Below are 12,431 nucleotides of genomic sequence, written 5' to 3'. Positions count from 1 at the left end.
AAGAAGTACAGTATACCCCAAAGAAAACAGATCCCAATAAAACTACTGCAAGACACTTACTGATCAGATTGTCCAATGTTAAAGACAAGGAGAGAATTCTGAAACCAGCAAGAGAAAAGCAATCCATGACATACAAGGGAAGCTCAATAACACTAAGTACAGATTTCTCCGCAGAAACCATGAAGGCAAGAAGACAGTGGTATGATATATTTAAGACACTGAAAGAGAAAAACTGCCAACCAAGAATTCTATATCTGGCAAAACTGTCCTTCAAAAATGAGGGAGATTATAATATTTTCAGACAGACACAGAGTTTGTTAATAAGAGACCAGAGCTACAAGAAATACTAAAGGGAGTGGTACAGGCTGATAAGAAAAAAACAGGAGAGGCAGGTTTGGAGAAGAGTGTAGAAATGAAGATTACCAAGAAGAGTAAAAGGAGAGAGAGAGAAAAAAATAAGATATGACATATAAAATCCAAAAGACAAAATGGTAGAAGAAAGTACTGCCCTTACAGTAATAACACTAAATGTTAATGGATTAAACTCCCCAATAAAAAGACATAGACTGGCAGAATGGATTAAAAAACAGGACCCATCCATACGCTGTCTACAAGAAACTCACTTTAGACACAAGGACAAAAATAGGCTGAAAGTGAAAGGTTGGCATGCTGGTTTGTATGCATTATATCCCCCAGAAAAAGCCAAGTTCTTGGTGCAACCTTGTGGAGGTGGAAGTATTAGTGTGTATTATGTTGGAACCTATTGGTTCAGTATTTCTATGGAGGTGTAGCCACGTCCATTTGGCATGGGCCTTGATTGGTTTACTAGAGCCTAATATAAGCTCAGACAGAGGCAGCTCACAGCTAGCTGGAGCTGAGACAGACATTTTAAAGACAGCTGTTGGAAAGTGATGCAGACATTTTGGAGAACGCCATTTTGAAATGCAACCTGGGAGCAAGCAGACGCCAGCCACTTGCCTTCCCAGTTAACAGAGGTTTTCCACACGCCATTGGCCTTTCTCCAGTAAAGGTACCCTTTGTTGATGGACACTTTATGGCTTTAGGACTGTAACTGTGTAACCAAATAAACCCCCTTTATAAAAGCCAGCCCATCTGTGGTATTTTGCATTCTGGCAGCATTAGCAAACTAGAACCGTTAGAAAAAGGTATTTCATGCAAACAACAACCAGAAAAAAGCGGAAGTAGCTATAGTAATATCAGACAAAATAGACTTCAAAAGTAAAACAAAAGAGACAAAGAAGGACACGATATATTAATTAAAGGATCAATTCATCAAGAAAACAAAACAATCATAAATATTTATGCACCAAACCAGAGTATGCCAAAATTCATGAGGCAAACACTGAGAACATGGAAAGGAGAAGTAGATACCTCTACAATAACAGATGGAAACTTCAATACACTGTTCTCATCAGCGGATAGAACATCTAGACAGAGGATCAATAAAGACATGGAGATGTTGAATTGTACGATAAATGAACTAGAGTTGACTGACATTTATAGAACACTACACCCCACAACAGCAGGATACACTTTTTTCTCCAAGTGCTCATGAACATTCTCTAGGACAGACCACATGTTGGATCACAAAGCAAGTCTAAACAAATTTTAAAATATTGATATTATACAAAACACTTTCTTGGACCATAATAGAATGAAACTGGAAATAAATAACAGGCAGAAGGTTGTAAAAGTCAAAATATGTGGAGGGTAAACACCGCCCTCTTAGAAAACCAGTGGGTAAAGGAAGAAATTACAAGAGAAATTAGTAAATACCTTGAGGCAAATGACGATGAAAACACAACATATCAAAACTTACAGGATGCAGCAAAGGTGGTGCTGAGAGGAAAATTTATTGCCCTAAATGCCTATATTAAAAGAAAAGAAAGAACAAAAATTGAGCAATTAACTGTTCACCTGGAGGAACTAGAGAAAGAACAGCAATCTAACCTCAAAGCAAACAGAAGGAAAGAAAGAACAAAGATAAGAGCAGAAATAAATGAAATTAAGAACAGGAAAACAATAGAGAGAATCATCAAAACCAGAAGTGGTTCTTTGAGAAAATCAATAAAATTGATGGACCCCTAGCTAGGCTAACAACAAAAACAGAGAGAGCAGATGCAAATAAACACAATTAGAAATGGTAAAGGGACAAAACTACTGACCCTGAAGAAATAAGGGAGATAATTAGAAGATACTATGAGCAACTATATGCTAATAAACTAGACAACTTAGATGAAATGGACAACTTCCTAGAAAAGCATAAACAACCAGCATTGACTTGAGAAGAAACAGATGACCTCAACAAACCAATCACAAATCAAGAGATTGAGTCAGTCATCAAAAAGCTCCCAAAACAGAAAAGCCCAGGACCAGATGGCTTCACATGTGAATTCTACCAAGCATTCAAGAAAGAATTAATACCAATCCTGCTCAAACTCTTCAAAAAAAATTGAAGAGGGAAAGCTACCTAATTCATTCTATGAAGCCACCATCACCCTAATACCAAAATCAGACAGATACTACAAGAAAGAAAGAAAGAAAGAAAGAAAGAAAGAAAGAAAGAAAGAAAATTATAGACCAATCCCTTTAATGAATATAGATGCAAAAATCCTCAACAAAATACTTGCAAATCAAATCCAGCAACACATTAAAAGAATTATACATCACTACCAGGTGGGATTTATTCCAGGTATGCAAGGCTGGTGTAACACCAGAAAATCAATTAATACAATACACCACATCAATAAATCAAAGCAGCAGAACCACATGATCATCTCCATTGATGCAGAAAAGGCATTTGACAAAATTCAACATCCTTTCTTGATGAAAACACTTCAAAGGATAGGAACGGAAGGGAACTTTCTCAATATGATAAAGGCAATATATGAAAAACCCACAGCTAAATATCATACTCAGTGGGGAGAGACTGAAAGCTTTCCCTCTAACATCAGGAACAACACAGGGATGCCCACTGTCACCAGTGTTATTCATTATGCTGGAAGTTCTAGCTAGACCAATTAGGCAAGAAAAAGAAATAAAAGGCATCCAAATTGGAGAAGAAGAAGTAAAACTCTCACTGTTTGCAGATGACATGATTCCATATGTAGAAAGTTCAGAAAAATCTACAGCAAAGCTACTAGAACTAATCAATGAATACAGCAAAATGGCAGGCTACAAGATCAACATGTAAAAATCTGTAGTGTTCTATACACAAGTAATGTGCGACAAGAGGAGGAAATAAGGAAAAAAATTCCATTTACAATAGCAACCAAAAGAATCAAGTATTTAGGAAAAAACTTAACCAAGGCCACAAAAGACCTTTACACAGAAAACTACAAGAAACTGCTAAAAGAAATCAAACAGGACCTAAAAAAAAAAAAACAGAAGAACATACCATGTTCACAGATTGGAAGACTAAATATAGTTAAGATGGCAATTTTACCTAAACTGATTTACAGATTCAATGCAATACCAATTAAAATCCCAACAACTTACTTTGAGAAATAGAAAAACCCATAGCCAAATTTATTTGGAAGGGCAAGGTGCCCCAAATAGCCAAAAATATCTTGAGAAAAAGGAACAAAGTGGGAGGTCTCACACTACCTGACTTTGAAACATATTACAAAGCTACAGTTCTCAAAACAGCATGGTACTGGCATAAGCCTAGATATACCAACCAATGGAACTGAATTGAGTGTTCAGAAATAGACCCTCGCATCTATGGACAATTGATCTTTGATAAGGCAGTCAAGCCAAAGCAACTGGGATAGAGCAGCCTCTTCAATAAATGGTGTTTGGAGAACTGGATATACCTTTCCAAAAGAATGAAAGAGGACTCCTATCTCACACCTTATACAAAAATTAACTTGAAATGGATCAAAGACCTAAACATTAGCACTAAGACCATAGGACTCTTAGAAGAAAATGTAGGGTCATATCTTAAAGATCTTGTGATAGGAGGTGGTTTCCTAGACCTCACACCCAAAGTGCGAGCAACCAAAGAACAAACAGACAAATGGGATCTCCTTAAAATTAAACACTTTTGTACATCAAAGGACTTTGTCAGAAAAGTAAAAAGACAGCCTACGCAATGAGAGATATTTGGAAACCACATATCAGATAAGGATTTAGTATCCCAAATATATAAAGGAATCCTACAACTCAACAACAGAAAGACAAACAACCCAATTTAAAAATGGGCAAAAGACATGGACAGACACTTTTCTGAAGAGGAAATACAAATGGCTCAAAAACATATGAAAAAATGCTCAACTTCACTGGCTATTAGGGAAATGCAAATCCAAACCACAATGAGATATCATCTCACACCTACCAGAATGGCCATCATCCAAAAAAAAAAAACAGAAAATTACAAGTGCTGGAGAGGACATGGGGAAAGAGGCACACTTATTCACTGTTGGTGGGAATGTAGAATGGTGCAACCACTCTGGAAGATAGTGTGGAGGTTCCTCAGGAAGCTAAGTATACATTTGCCATATGACCCAGCTATTCCATTGCTAGGTGTATACTCAGAGGAACTGAAAGCTAAGATATGAATGGACATTTGTAAACTGATGTTTATTGCAGCATTATTCATGATTAACAAGAGATAGAAATAGCTCGAATGTCCATCAGTGGACGAGTGGATAAACACACTGGTATATACACACGATGGAATATCATACAGCTGTAAGACAGAACAAAGACACAGAACATACAATAACGTGGATGAACCTTGAGGACATTATGTTGAGTGAAGTTAGCCAGAAACACAAGGACAAATACCTTATGGTCTCACTAATATGAACTAACATTAATGAGCAAACTTTGAGAGTAAAGCTGATAACACAGGCTATCAGGAGATAGAAAGAGGGTAGGGATAGGGCATTTGATGCTGAAGGCCTACAGAATGTTCAGCAGGATTGATTGTATAGATCCAGAAATAGATAGCATAATACTTTGTGATGGTAGCACAATATTGTAAGTACTCTGAACAAAGATATCTGTGAGACAAGCTGAAAGAAGTGGATGGGGCATGTATGACACCAGAGGTAAAGACAGATGATAAAGACTGGGACTGTTTAACTTGGCAAAAACTGGAGTGGCCTATGACTGTTACTAAATGTACAAATATAAAAATGTTTTTACATGTGGGAGAACAAATGAAATGTCAACCATGCAGAGTGCTGAAACAGGGATGGTACTGGGGAAAAAAACAAAATCAAAGCAAACTGGAGTCTATGGTCAACAGTAACATTGTAATATGCGTCCATTAAATGTAACAGAAGCAATATACCAAAGGTAGATGTGTATGAGAGAGGGATATAAGTGAGGGATATGGGTTCTTGGTAGTGGTGGTATGGTCTGTACTTAGTATTATATTGTATTGTATGACATTTTATTTTTCTTTTTATCTTTTTATTATTTGCTAAAAAAAAACTTTATTTGTAGTAATCAATATGTTCAAGTGCTGAACTGGTGATAAATGTACAACTATATGATGATATCATGAATAACTTATTGTACACTGTGGATAATTGTATGGTATGGGAATATATCTCTACAACATTGTAGGAAAAAAGATAAACAGGGATAAAAGTGCTGGATAAAACATGGAAACAGGGATGCACTTATTTACTGTTGATGAGGAGGCAGAATGGTGTAGCCTTTCTGGAGGTCAGTGTGCTGGCTCCACAAGTAGCTAAGTATGTGGGGGCCATAAGGTCCTGCAACCTCATTATGGGGTATGTACTTGGAAGATCTAAGAGCAGAGAAATGAATGAACATTTGCACACTGGTGTTTATGGAGGCAGTATTCATGATTGGCAATGGGTGGAGGTGGCCTAAGGGTACACTGACTGAGGAACAGAGTGGTGAACTGTGGTGTGCGCATACAATGGAACATTAAGCAACTACGAGAAAGAGTAAAGCTGTGAGACACACAATGAAGTGAATGAATCCTGTAGACAGCATTTTGGGTGAAGTATGCCAGAAACAAAGGTAAACACTATAATGCCTCGCCAATATGGACTAACTATAACATGTAAACTCAGAATTGAATCTTAGAGCATAACCTATCAGGAAAACGATTATTGTAATGGTCCCTAGATTGTAAGCTCTTGCAGCAGTCAAATATATTCCTGAATTGTAATGGCAATCTCCAGTCTCTGAGATGCTGATCCCCTTGTGTATAACCTGATTGGTCTCTGAAACACTGGGTATCTGTGTGACACCTGAAACTCAGAACTAGAACTTGGTAGATATGAATGTCAGTATTAGTGCATACAGCAACTGTTAAAAAAAAATGCTGGGGAGAGGATCTAAGATGGTGGCATAGAGAGGAGTGGAAGCTAAGTAGTCCCCCTGGAACAACTAAAAAAAAACAGAAGCAACTAGTAAATAATCTGGAATAACTGCAGGGGGACAAACGTGACCGTCCACTCATCATACACCAACCTGAATTGGGAGGAATGCCCGAGAACACAGCATAAAATCTGTAAGTAAAACCTGCGGAACCAAGTCGTGAGTCCCCCTCCCCCACAGCCCAAGCTACAAAGCCTGGCGGTGCCAGAGAGAAGCTTTCTCCCAGCAAGCGAATATAGCTCAGCTGAGCTCCAACTGGGGTTTTCAGTAGCGAGTGTGAACTGCTCACTACAAGGTACGAATCCCCAACAAGCAGACAGAGGCTCTGGGTGACGACTGACCTTGGAATGCTGGAGGGTCACCTCGGACTAGCTCTGAAGGGGACTGTCTGTTCCTTTTTCAGCTCAGTGGACAAAGCCTCACCCATTTTCAGTTCCCAGTTCTGTGACCCAGACCAGGGCACAGCACAGGTAGACACCACTGAAATGCTAATGACCTCCCCCTAGGGGGTCTATCTTCTCTAACAGGAAAGGGGTGGGGCCCAGCTCTACTACCTGCCTTTCATTCAGAACTTGGGGAAAAAGAGCCACACCTCCTTACACCAGCCAAGAATTACAGGCTAACAGGCACCACCTGCACAGTGACCTGAGGCATCAGAGGGTGTACCAATTTTCTAAGACACACCTTCAGGGAAACTGGATACTAAATATTTCTTCCTTCTGGGACCTGAGCCCATTCTGGTCTGGGGAAGCCTGATTGGGGTAACCAGGAAACCATGCTTAGACAACAGAAAAGTACAACCTACACCAAGAAAAATGAGGTTATGGCCCAGTCAGGGGAACAAACTTGCACTTCAACTGTGATACAGGAATTGAAACAACTAATAATAAGTCAATTCAAAAAGTTTAGGGAAGAAATGGCAAAAGAGACGAACTGCATAATGAAAACACAGGACATATATAAAGTAGAAACTGAAAGTTCAAAAAACCAACTGGCAGAATCTATGGAAATAAAAGGCACAACACAAGAGATGAAAGACATGCTGGAAACATACAACAGCAGATCTCAAGAGGCAGAAGAAAACACTCAGGAACTGGAGAACAAGGCACCTGAAAGCCTACACACAAAAGAACAGATAGAGAAAAGAATGGAAAAATACGAGCAACATCTCTGGGAACTTAAAGACAAAACAAAAAGCAAGAATTTCCGTGTCATTGGTGTCTCAGGAGGAGAAGAGAAGGGAAAAGGGGCAGAAGCAATAAAAGAGGAAATAATCAATGAAAATTTCCCATCTCTTATGAAAGATATAAAATTACAGATCCAAGAAGAGCAGCGTACACCAAATAGAATAGATCTGAAGAGGCCTATGCCAAGATACTTAATAATCAGATTATAAAACATCAAAGATAAAAGAGAGAATCCTGAAAGCAGCAAAAGAGAAATGATCTATCACATACAAAAGACTATGCGTGGATTTCTTAATAGAAACCATGGAGGCAAGAAGTAAGTGGGGTGATATATTTAAGATACTGAAAGAGAAAAACCACCAACCAAGAATCCTATATCTGGCAAAACTATCCTTCAGATATGAGGGAAAGCTTAAAATATTCTCTGACAGACAGACAATGACCAAGTTTGTGAATAAGAAACTTGCTCTACAGGAAACACTAAAGGAATCACTGCAGACAGAAAGGAAAAGACAGGAGTGAGAGGTTTGGAAAACAGTTTTGGGAGACAGTAGCAGAGCAATGTAAGTACACTGAACAAAGACGACTATGAATATGGTTGAAAGAGGAAGGCTGGGATCCTGTGGGACACCAGAACAAAAGACGAACTACAAAGACTGGGACTGTGTAACTCAGAGAAACCTAGGGTGCTCAACGATTGTAATAAAAGGTACAAATATGTTTTTACATGAGGTAGAACAAATGAATGTCAACATTGCAAGGTGTTAAAAATAGGGTGGGACTGGAGAGAAAATACAATCAATGCAAACTAGAGGCTAGAATTAACAGAAACATTGTATTATGCTTCCTTTAATGTAACAAAAGCAATATACCAAAGCTAAATGCATATGGGGGGGGGGGCGGAATAAGGGAAGGGTATGGGAGTCCAGGCATTGGTGATGTTGTCTGACTCTTTATTCTACTTTAGGTTAATGCTATCTTTCCTTTTGTCACCTTCTAGCTATCAAGCTTTTTTGTTTGTTTGTTTGTTTTTCTCTCTTTCTCTTGCCTTTTTCTTTTGCCTCTGCCTTCTTTGACTCTTCCTCCATCTTTGTGGAAGAAATGTCCTTATAGAGAGAGTGGCGGTGGTGCTCAATACATAAATACGTGACTATACAGTATTTACTTAGGATGGAATGTATAGTGTTTGAATAAAACCATCTTAAAAGAAATGGGTTGATGAAACTTTGAGGGCACTATATTGAGTGAAATAAGACAGACACATAAAGGCACAGACACATTGCAGAGTCTCACAGATATGAACTAATTATAATATGTAAACTCATAGCCATGAAATATAAGTTAACAGGATATAGAATGAGGCTCAAGAATGGGGAGCGGTTGCTTATTATTAGCAGAATGTTCAACTAGGGTGAATTTAAATATTTGGAAATAGACAGAGGTGATGGTAGCATGTTGTGAGAATAACTAACAATGCTAAAAGGTGTGTGAAGGTGGTAGAAAGGGTAAGCTCAGAGTCATGCATGTCACCAGAAGGAAAGTTGGAGGTTGAAAGATGGGAATGTACAAAACAGTGAATCTTGTGGTGGACAATGTCCGTGATTAACTATACAAATATTAGAAATCTCTCTCATGAACTAGAACAAATGTATGTCACTATAACTAGAGGTTAATAATAGAGAGGCATATAGGGAAAAAATATATACCTATTGCAAACTATATACTACAGTTAGTAGTATTTTAAATTCTTTCATCAACAGTAACAAATGTACCATACCAAAACTATGACTCAATAATGGAGGGGGGGGCATGGTTAGGGGTATGGGAGGATGTAAGTTTCTTTTTTGTCTTTGTTTCTTTTCTGAAGTAGTGAAAATGTTCTAAAAATTGGAAAAAAAAAAAAAAAAAAAGGCTGAAAAAGAGCCCAGACTTCAATTAGAGATAGGAATGAAGTAGATCTGGTTAAGACTAAGGCAAATCGGGCCAAAGGGTAAAGGTCAAAACTGTGTTTTAAAACTCCAATTTCCATGTGAGACCAAGGGAAGAGATGTTTATTTGGTGCAGGATCTATATTTTCTAAACAATATAACTTCTACAGTCAGTTTGTTCAAATACCATAATTACATGTAACTTTGAACAGGAAGTAAGATATGGTGGGTTCGTACAGGCTAGAATGTAATAGTGACATATCCCAAAGTAATTTGGGCAAAGAATAGAAATACATATGCCGGGCCCCCCTGAGAAGCTGGGGGAAAATTTGGAAGTGTAGGACTTCTTCACCTGGATTGTTGCGGATGTTCTCACAAACATTGAGGACTGATAGCTTGGTATGCTGAGCCCTCTATCTTGGGGACTGCCCTTATGAAGCTCATGACTGCAAAGGAGAGGCTAAACCTGCTTATAATTGTGCCTAAGAGTCTCCCCCTGAATGCCTCTTTGTTGTTCAGATATGGTCTCTCTCTCTAGCTAAGCCACCTTGGCAGGTGATCTCACTGCCCTCCCCACTACGTGGGCCCTGACTCTCAGGGGTGTAAATCTCCCTGGCCACACAGGATATGACTCCCAGGAATGAATCTGGACCCAGCATCGTGGGATTGAGAACATCTTCTTCACCAAAAGGGGGATGAGAAATGAAATGAAATAAAGTTTCACTGGCTGAGAGATTTCAAATGGAGCTAAGAAGTCACTCTGGTGGACATTATTATGCACTATATAGATAACACTTTTTAGGTTTTAATGTATTGGAATGGCTAGAAGTAAATACCTGAAACTACCAAACTCCAACCCAGTAGTCTTGACTCTTGAAGACAATTTTATAACAATGTAGCTTACAAAGGAGACAGTGTGATTGTGAAAACCTCGTGGATCATACTCCCTTTATCCAGTTGTATGGATGGGTGAGTAGAAAAATGGGGACAAAAACTAAATGAAAAACAGGGTGGGATGGGAGGGGATGATTTGGGTGTTCTTTTTCACTTTTATTTTTTATTCTTATTCTTTCTGGTGTAAGGAAAATATTCAAAAATAGATCAGGGTAATGAATGCACAACTATATGATGGTATTGTGAACAGCTGATTGTATACCATGGATGACTGTATGGTATGTGAATATATCTCAATAAAACTGAATTTAATTTAAAAAATAAAAATAAAAAAAGCAGCGCCAGAAAACTCAGGCCAAGATTAAGTACTATAAACAACAAAATGTTTCACCTAGAATTTCTTCCAGGTCAGGGTGAAAACAGGAAATATGATGAGCTACATTAGCCATTGTATCTAAACCTCAAAAGTGCCTGCCAGGTAAAACTAACCTCTTCCTATCATTAAATTCTAAGAAGGATCTACAGTGTCTTTAGGTTGCTCCCTATTTTAACAGTACCCTCAAAAGTGGTTTTACAGACAATGCAGGCATCTGTTCCTTATATCCATCCTCAATACAAGCAAAATGTTAATTCCCAGTCTTAGAAGGGCATGTCTGTAGACAAGATAAGGGAAGGCTATTGCTCTCTGGCAACCTAGCCTGACATAGGGATGGAGTAGAGAATGAAAATTCATAGTTAATAGAGCTGTCTGACAGCCCCTCCTCATTTGTCACACAATCGCAGGCTGAGGTCTCCCAAAGTGACTTAAGTATGGGCTCCTCCTGATTCCACTCCCTTCTTCTTCATCCAGACACGGCTTTCACTTTTGGTCTCGATCCCACCCTTTCCTACCCACACCTCCCCTCAACCAAGTCCCTGGCCCTTTCAATTACACCCTCTCTCCTGTCTGTACCTACAACTTCTAATCCTTCCATGTGTAAAATATGCCCAAGACTCACCCACCTTAAAAATGGCAGCAATCTCCTCCAGCCCCGTTCCCTCTCTCGCCCGCCATTCAAAGTCAGGCTCCCTAAGAGAATGTCCTAAAGATTCCATCTCCCCTTCTAATTCCCCATGCTCTGGACAGAAAACATCCTCATGGGTACCAGCCTTCCAGGAGACCATAATTAAAGCCTCAGAATTCTTGGAATTGCTTCCATAGAAAATATAATTTGGAGCAGGGCTAGATCTAAATGGGCCAGGTGGACTGCACAAGCTCTTTTTTAAGTAGCACGCTGGAATCAAAGTAATTAACAGGTTGAATAAAGCTATTGTGTATACCTATCTGATGGCTGCACCCATTCTGCCAAAGATGAAAATATTGGTTTGAACGTGGTTGAAATTGAGCTTCCCCCACCTCTCCCAGCATTACTGGCTGCTTCTTAAAGCAATTTCTAGTCTGTAATAAGATGTCACTATAATGGAGAGGAAGAGAGTCTGCTTTCTCTGTGGCAAAAGAACATGTGAGTGGCACAGCTAAGAATAAGACCAAGTTATTCAAGCGGTGCTAAAGGAATAAGGCGGGCTAGCTGGTGAGCTGGACAGAGGCCTAGATATAAGGCTAGCATTTGTTCTGCTTAAGGCCAACACTCATGTATTCACTTATGTGAAACTGGACTTTAAGACACTGAAGGAAAGATTTTTTTTAAAAAATCATTTTCATCCTGCTTGACACACAGATAGATAAATACCAGGAAAATATCTTTCCTACTTATTCCTCACATAGATTCCCAATGACCAGCAATCAAACTTTTCTCCCTTTACTTGTTTCCCCAATGAACCTGAAACTTGGGTGAGACAGCTGCACTTCTGGAGAACAGGACAGATTTCACTTGAGAATAACTTAAAGGAAATAAACCCGAGGATCAGTTCACCAGTAAATACTTACTAAGAAAAAGAGAACAAGTTAGACCTGTGTGGGAAGAGATTTCTTGGGAATAAGAGATGGTGAATAGGAATGTTGTCAACAAGGCTAAAAAACAAACAAACAAAAATA

The 12,431-nt window shown here is 38.8% G+C and overlaps 1 protein-coding gene across 2 annotated transcripts in view; it reads right to left on the bottom strand.

Annotated features, from left to right (window-relative positions):
- The window catches only part of SNX30 (sorting nexin family member 30), a 145,329-nt gene that overhangs the window by 37,696 nt on the left and 95,202 nt on the right, over window positions 1-12,431 (bottom strand). The window lies entirely within an intron of this gene.

Source organism: Choloepus didactylus, chromosome 10, assembly GCF_015220235.1.
Source record: "Choloepus didactylus isolate mChoDid1 chromosome 10, mChoDid1.pri, whole genome shotgun sequence".
Classification (NCBI taxonomy): Eukaryota; Metazoa; Chordata; class Mammalia; order Pilosa; family Megalonychidae; genus Choloepus; species Choloepus didactylus.
The sequence above is the reverse complement of the archived record's forward strand: the minus strand, read 5'-3'. Positions and strand labels throughout refer to the sequence as shown.